General features: G+C 33.8%; 1 long non-coding RNA gene across 1 annotated transcript in view; it reads left to right on the top strand.

The window, feature by feature from the left end:
* Positions 1-7,805, top strand: part of LOC103596067 — a 12,334-nt gene extending 4,529 nt beyond the window's left edge. Inside the window, exon 3 of the long non-coding RNA XR_551022.1 lies at positions 7,794-7,805. This is a non-coding gene — a long non-coding RNA (uncharacterized LOC103596067). The remainder of the gene's footprint in view (positions 1-7,793) is intronic.
* The last annotated feature ends 697 nt before the right edge of the window (positions 7,806-8,502 follow it).

Genomic DNA, 8,502 nt, shown 5'->3' with positions numbered 1-8,502 from the left:
AAAAAAAAAAAAAAAATCCCAAGTATTTGGGAATTTATCAACACAACTTTATATAAGCAGTGGGTCCAAAAATAAATCACAGGTAAAAACTAGAAAATATTTTGGATTGAATAATAATGAAAGCACAATATATCAAAACTTGTTGGATGTAGTAAAAGTAGTGCTTAGAGGGAAAATTATAGCTTTAAATGCTTATATTGCAAATTAAGAAAGATGTAAAATCAATTATTTAAGTCCATCATTAAGAAATTGAAAAAGGAGAAGCAAATTAAATCCAAAGTAAGTAAAGCAAAAGAAATCATCAAAATAAGAGCAGAAATCAATCATATAGAAAACAGGCAAACAATATTGAAAATTAACGAAGTCAAAAGCTAGTTTTTTGAAAGATTAATAATATTGATTAGCCTATAGCAAAAATGAATAAAGAGACGGTAAAAGAGACGGAAAAAGAGACAGACAGACAGACTGACAGACAAAGTAAGAAATAACCAATAGAAATAATACTGTGCTCCTTGTTGAGGTTTTATATACACTTAAAGATTAATAATGAGCTGTTATGAACAACATTATGCCAACAGCAGAGACAACTTAGATGAACTGGACACATTCCTGAAAAACACATCCTACCAAAATTGACACAAGCAGAAATAAAAAATCTGAGTACCTCATATTTATTGAAGAAATTAAATTTGTAATAAAAATCTTTGCACACACACAAAATAAAATAAAATAAACCTCTAAATCTTGACTGTTATGCTGATGAATTCTATCAAATATTTAATGTAAAAATAAAACCATAAAACAAGAAAAGAAAGTCGCTGGTCATTCTTTTTCATGACCATAGATTTACACAGTCTCCACAAAATTTTAACAAATCAAACCCAGCAATATAAAAAAGGGATAATATATAATATCCAAGTGCAATTTATCCCAAAAAAGGTAAAGTTGGTTTAACACTCAAAAATTAATTAATGCAATTCAACACATTAATGGATATAAAAACAGAAAAATATACACTCATATGAAAAGATCCAGAAATTCATTTGCCATTATTGACTGCCTGTTCAAAAGAGAAACTCTCAAAACTTTAGACTACAAAGAAGACTTAATTAGATGGAAGACAGCTATAGAACAACTATAGTTAACACCATACTTCAGAGTAAAATGTTCAAATACCAGGAATAAGGTAAATATATTCTCTCTCACTTTTTCTATTTGAAATTTTTCTGGAGGTCCTAGTAAATACAATAAGGCAAGAAAAAGGAGTAAAAAGCATAAAGATTGAAGAAAAATTAAAACTTTTGTTATTAAAAAGAGTGGGCATTATTGTATACATAAAAAATAGGAAATTTACAAAAATTCTAGAAAAGTAAATGATTTCAGAGATACCATAGAATAAAAGATCAATATAAAATTTCAGATATATTTCTATTTGTTAGCAAAACACATTTGGAAAATAAAATTTTAGGGACAGTATCATCTTCTTTAGCATCCAAAACAATGAAATATCTGAGGACAAATTTGACAAATATGTGTATGCTGAAGCTACAAAACATTTTTGAGAGAAATTTAAGAAAAGCTAAATATGTGCAGTGATGTATCATGATCTGTAGATTCAACACAATCCCAATCAAAACCCTAGGAGGTCGATTTATGTAAATTGACAAGCTGATTCCAAAACATATATGTACAGGCAAAGAACCTGGGTAGACAAAACAAATTTGTAAAAGATAATTCTGGAGAACTCACACTACTTGATTTAAAGATTTATAAAGCTACAATATTCAAAGTATTGTGGTTTTGTCTTAAAAATAGTCATGTAGTGAATAACTGAAATGGAAAGAAATACCCATAAATAGAACAACATATACACAGACAATTGATGTTTGACCAATTTTATGATGGAAGGGAAATTCTTTTTAGCAATATTCCTAGAGCAACTGAATATACCCATTTGAGGAAAAAAAAAAAAAAAAGCTAACCCCAATCCATCTCTTACTCCATACACAAAAATCAGCTTGAGATGAGGCTTGAATGTGAACTCACAACTATAAAGCTTCTCAAAGAAAATATAGGAGGATATCTTTACAACCTTGGGATAAAAAAGATTTCTTACACAGTCACACAAAGCACTGACCATAAAAACTGATAAATACGGAATTTCTCAAACTTAATCATCTCTGCTCCATAAAAGGCACCATTATAGACTGGAAATATAAGCGACACCACACCTCTGACAAAAAACAATCTACAATTTTTATGAATCTCCTACAAATCAGCTATAAAAAGACAAAGAGCCCAATTAAAAATGGGCAAAGGACTTTAACACTCATCAAAGAAGAAGAAAAGAATGACAAATGAACACTTGAGAAGGTGCTTAATACATTTTGTTATCAGGCAAATATACACTTTAAAAAATGAGATATTATACGTTCACTAAAATGGCTAGAAGTAAAAACTAACAGCACGAAATATTGGGCAAAGATGTGGATCCACTGGAATTCTCACACATTGCTGGTAGGGCTGTCCAGTGCTACAGCCACTGTGCAGAACTACATGGCAGTTTATTATGTAGGTAAACATTTATTTACCCTACGACTCATCTATTCTAGTCCAAGCCTGAGTATTTACCCAAGAGAGGGAAAACATATGCCTGCACAAAGACTTGTAGAAGAATGTGCATAGCTCTTACTATTCACACCAGTTAAAACCTGGGAAAAAACCAATAGTCCATCAAAACAGGAATAGGTATACAATCTGTGGCATGTTCATACAGTGGCATAGTAAGAAACAAAAGGAATGAAGTGCAGAAACACACAACGACATGGATAAAACTCAAAATCAGTGTGTCATGTGGAAGAATCCAGACCCAAGAAAAAAGTATAATGCCCTTTCTATGAAGTTCTAGAAGGAACAATATTAAATTCTGGTGATAGGAATCTGAGCAGCTGTTACCTATGGAGTTTGGGCACTGAGCGGAATATGGCACAAGAGAACCTCCTGGGGTGATAACAGTGTTCTTTATCTTTTTTGGGGTGGTGGTTAGTGGGGTGTATACAATTGAAAGAACTCATTGAACTGAGCACTTAAATACTATGCACTTAATTGAATGCCAATTTTATCTAATTAAATGTATTTACAAGGAAAAAAGTATACTTAGGAAGCACGACTAAAGAAGTTAGAGGATCATCAAGAAAGTGCGATGTCAGAGAAAACAAGGAAGAAGAAGAATATATGGTTGAATATAACCAAATGTGTAAGTGTGATAAATATGAATGAACTAGACTTTCAAATTAAAATACAGACACAGCCAAATTGGATTTCAAAATCAAAATTGATCTTGATTATTTTTATAGGAGGTAGCCCCTACCAAAAGATCACAGAGAAGTAAAAAGAAGGATGAATATGTGTGTGTGTGTGTGTGTGTCTGCGTGTGTATGTGTGTGTGTGTGGCAGGCAAATACCAAGAGAAGGCTGTTTTAGTCAATATCAGATTAAAAAGACTTTAAAGCAAAATCATTATCAGAGATAAAAAGGGTCATGAAAAAAAGAAATAACAATTCATCAGGTAGAAACAATTCTGAATTGGTATGTACCTAATGCTTACCAATACATACAAAGCAATAATGTATAAAAATGTATATAATCTATACTAAGCAAAAAATATAGAGAGAATTACAGAGAGAAAATGATCTGAATTACATAGAGAGACACCAAATAGCTTATTATGGACATTACTGTGAGCTGTGCCTTCTGCTGTTTATGCCTTACGCAGTTGATAGAGTAAATCATGGTTTCAGACACTGGGTCACCTGGGAGGTACGAAACCTAGTAGTCCCCAGCTAACCTGTGTAAGATCTAGTAAGTGGGGCTTTACTTACTTAGGAATATTTTTAGGAAACACTAAGAATTTAGTTCTAACTGCATATAACACACACATGTAGCTGTATATTTAAGTACATGTATATACACAGATATAAATGTAGACATAGATACAGATATAGATATACACACAACTGTTATATAGTGTGTATTTATATATATATAATAGTATGTGTGTATATCTATATCTACTCACATATATATGCTAAATATATGTATGTTTGCATATGCATATGTTGGTGAATATGGGCAAGGTGAATCATTAGTTGTTGGTTATGATAGATGACATAGGAAAGGTATTTGTTACATACGTACATTTTATCTTATCTTATTCTATTTTATTTTATTCTTCTAACAGACTTTTGAATTTAGTAATATTGTCCAATTTTACAGATCAGAAAACTGAGTCATACAGTGGTATTTCAAAAAGTTTGTGGAAAAATAGAATTGATAGATAATACCAATTTTTCCATGAACTTTCCGAGGTACCCTCATACATGGTTAAATAGTTATATAAGATACACAAAATGTCATCTTTTTCTTTATTCTAACTGCTACCTTCATTGTTCATTTTACGGAACATAAAAATGGCCAGCAAATGATGGATTTTTTTTTACTACTTAAAAATTTACGTTTAATTGACACATAATAATTATACATATCTGTGGGGTACAGTGTGATATATCAATACATGTACACAGTGTGTAATGATAAAATCAGGGTCATTAGCATATCCATCACCTCAAACATTTATCATTTCTTTGTGTTGGGAACACTCAATGTTTTGTCTTCTAGCTATTTGAAAATATACAATAAATAATTGCTAACGGTAGTCACCCTAGGGTCTTATAGAACACTAGAACTTATTCTTTCTATCCAGCTGTAATTTTGTAGTGCATCTAGGTTTTTAATTCAGGTTTCATTCTCAAGTGTATTACCTTGACCACTATAGTTTCTTACCTTTCATTAGATGGTTCAAAATGGATTAAGGAGCCAGATTTGAACCCTGGAAGAAAAGTTCACACTTGAGGATTTGTCTCAGGACCAACAGTAGAATTCTTAAGCTGGAAACCAATAATTCTGAGTCATAAAATCAGAATGACATTGAGCATACATAGAATGCTTAATGTTTTAAAAGTACATTTTGGTACTAAAAAATAAAACAAATATCCAACACCCTCAGTGACACAGAACTCAGAGAAAGATACTAAAATGTATAGCAAGTAAAGAATATGCGGTACCTACTATTACTAATTTAAAATGTATAAAATGTCTTGATATTTTCTTTTATTTTATGAGCTGCTTTTATGATTCTCTTCTACCAGATATACAAATATTTTAAGGGCTTTTAGTTATAGGTTCATCTGCAACCTCTGTTCCTTAAACTTATTTTTTTCCTGGGAGTTATTAATTTCTCAATCAGAACTGATTGTCTTACAGTCATTGAGATTTTGTTGGTGATCATCTGGAGCACCTGCACTGAGCCATACCTTTGGGGATCCCCTGTTGCAGACACTGCAATGGACAGCTGTTGGTGACACCGTTGATTGCCAATCTGGCCTTGGCCTTGAGCTTCCTTGGTATCTACCCCTCCACTCTATGATGCTGGATGGTTACCTTTGGGGATCCCCTGTTGCAGACACTGCAATGGACAGCTGTTGGTGACACCGTTGATTGCTAATCTGGCCTTGGCCTTGAGCTTCCTTGGTATCTACCCCTCCACTCTATGATGCTGGATGGTAGGCTAAGGGCTAGACTGTCCTCCTTCGGGAGAACAGTAGAATCAAAACATCCCACAGTGTTTTGGAGGGAATGGAATGGAAGAAACGGCGAGAACTTAATCTTTAGTTTATCTCCTTCCCATGTAACATGGAGCCAGATTTGTCTTCTTCCATTAGAAAAGCTGCTAATGACTGTTGGCTCTAAATTTGGGTGTGGAGCCCAGGCAACCAGGAAGGCACTAGACAGCAGGTTAGTCTCTCTCTTGAGAATGTGTGGCTTGGGGAACAAACAGTCCATTTACTCATATGTGAGAACGGGGACCTACAATCTTAGCAACATTATTATGTGCCTCATATAATTCCCAGGAGCCAAGATTGCACAGATTCTAAATGTTCCATTATCTCATTGGCCTCCTGACATCACTATTACTGCTATTATACGACTGCAGTTTGTGATTTTGGCTTCAGCTGATATTATCAATAAATACAGCTGATTTATATACACTGTATTTTAATCTGACTTGCATCATAAAGGTGTGAAAATCACTCCTGAGAAGCTCCTCAGCTCAATTTTTTTTTTTTTTTTAACAAAAAGATGTGATTAGGGCTCAGGTTTGTCTGAAAGGAGCAATTGATGAAAACATTTCTTTATTAGTCAGCAAACGTTGAAAGATTTATTCACAATTTGTTGTATGTGATAAAAGGAAATTAGTAAAAATTCCACTATGAGTAAATCTTATATTATGAATTGGCCTAGTTATTGTCTTATTATAAATTAATAAAGCCACATTCCAAATAACACTGAAATCTTGAGTTTATTGAAAAAAGGAGGAGAAGGTCAAAGAGTTAGACATCATGATTCCAAAATTAAAAAGATGATTCTTATATAAGCAGCACATGATATTTGCTGTGTGTGGTAATGTAGGTGCAAATTTAGTGGAAGAATAAACACTAGAAAATACCATGAGGGGTGGAGTTCCAGTTACTTAGGGGTGGGGATGATAATGGAATTACTAAGTTTTTAACTGCATTGTGCCTTTAGACCTGTATGTGCCTTTAGACCTGTATGTGGAAGAAACACTTGCCACATGAATTAGAGGGACTAGAATTTTTTTTAACAGAATGAAAATGGTCAGATGGAAGCTGTTCATGTTCTAATTTAGGAAAGCTGTGTGTGCGTGTGTGTGTGTGCATGTGTGTGTGTTTAGCATGGTAGCATTAACAGAAGGTGGGGTGTGGATGAGTCTTAATTTGGGGGTGTTGTAGAGGTCAGAAGTCTTTGTGTAATGTATAGAGCAGAATGCATGCTCTACATTTAATTATAAACTGGCAGAAATATTTTCTAGCCCCTTCCAACCAATATGATCACTGATTCATTGGTGATGTAAGATTACGAAATAGCTTTATTGTTTAAAAAACTAATAAAAAAAAGAATCATCCATTGTGAGGATGAGAGACAGAGACAAAATAACTTGTCTGTAATGCAGATTTATTAATAGTCATTCACTGATTTTCAGTAAAATACTCTTCACGTAACCTTGACTTTATTAAGGAGTCCTTAAGGTGCATTTGGAAGACAGATAATGAGTTTGGGGAATACCTTATCTACATCAAGCTAATCTTTAACAGCTTGGAAAAGAACTAGCATAAAGTTTTCCAATTTGAGTGACAGCAGCATGTTAAGACGAAACCATTTAAAACGTCCTTCTAATATGAAGACTTTATGGTACATGGCAATATTTTTATAAGAACACTTCATGGAGTAGTGGGAACATAAAATAAATAAGAAATATAGAAAACTGTGGAGCTTTAATACTATTCTTGAGGGTCAAATGAATTGCTAGTTAAGAGAATAAAGAATTCTACTGTCCGAGGCCTCTGAGTGGCACTTTGTATCTGGGTTAATAAAAGCAAGTCAGACGTCCCCAGAGGGAAAAAGTGTTTCATTCACGTTAGCTGTCTCCTTTAAAGGGAGGGACAATTTGAAGGGAGGGATTTTGAGTGGCATGTCATTGTCGAGACTGCACATGCCACATTGTCAGGACTTCTATGGAGAGAAATCGGCAGAAACCTTTCTGACCCTTCCAAGTGCAGGACTGTGTGTGTCTGCGTGGGTGCACGTAAGAAGGCAGAGAGCCAAAAGAAAGAGAGATGAAAAGAAAACTAATTGAGAAGTATCTTTCTAATGAGACAGCTCATATTTACCCATGTGCAGATTCCCAAGTTCAGATTTTTCTCTTTTAGTGAAAATGTGATCGCCCTTCTTTAGCATAAGACTAGACATGCCATGAGAAGCTTTTTTTTTCCCCCTCGGCTTCTATGCAAGAGTTACATCACACTCTAAGATAAAATGGGCTACCATTTTCAAAGCTTTAAAACATGTTCATTAGTTAAGCTTTTTATTTCTCTTGTTTCTGATTATGTTATTTTAAATCTTTTACTTATTTCATTTGTTTGTTGATTTGTTTTGTTTTGATTTCCCCCCTTGCCTCAATAAATTTGGACTATTTCCTACTTCTGTCTTCAGTCCTCAGGAATGTAGGATTTCACCCCAAATTTCTTCAGCCAAAAGGTCATGACACAGAGGTTCAAACCAGAAATTTACAGCAGTTTTTTGAGAACTCACTTTCCCCAGCAATAAGGCACTCCCCAAATTTGTGCAAGAGATTTAAATACTTTCTTGTTATTTTAACATTTATCCAGTTTTTTTCCAACTTTGGCATAAAATCATTTCTTCATCTTAATAAGACCCAAATGGATAATTTGTAGATATTAGCAAAGGCTAAAGAGTGTCGTTAAGGATTAATCTGCAGTTGATAAGATGTGAATGTAATTGGAGAAAAGCAGGAAGCAGCTCACCCTACACTCCTCAGAAATTCCAGTCTTGGGGATAAGAAAG

Source organism: Galeopterus variegatus, unplaced genomic scaffold (assembly GCF_000696425.1).
Source record: "Galeopterus variegatus unplaced genomic scaffold, G_variegatus-3.0.2 Scaffold1927, whole genome shotgun sequence".
NCBI lineage: Eukaryota > Metazoa > Chordata > Mammalia > Dermoptera > Cynocephalidae > Galeopterus > Galeopterus variegatus.
This window is presented reverse-complemented; position numbering and strand designations above follow the sequence as displayed.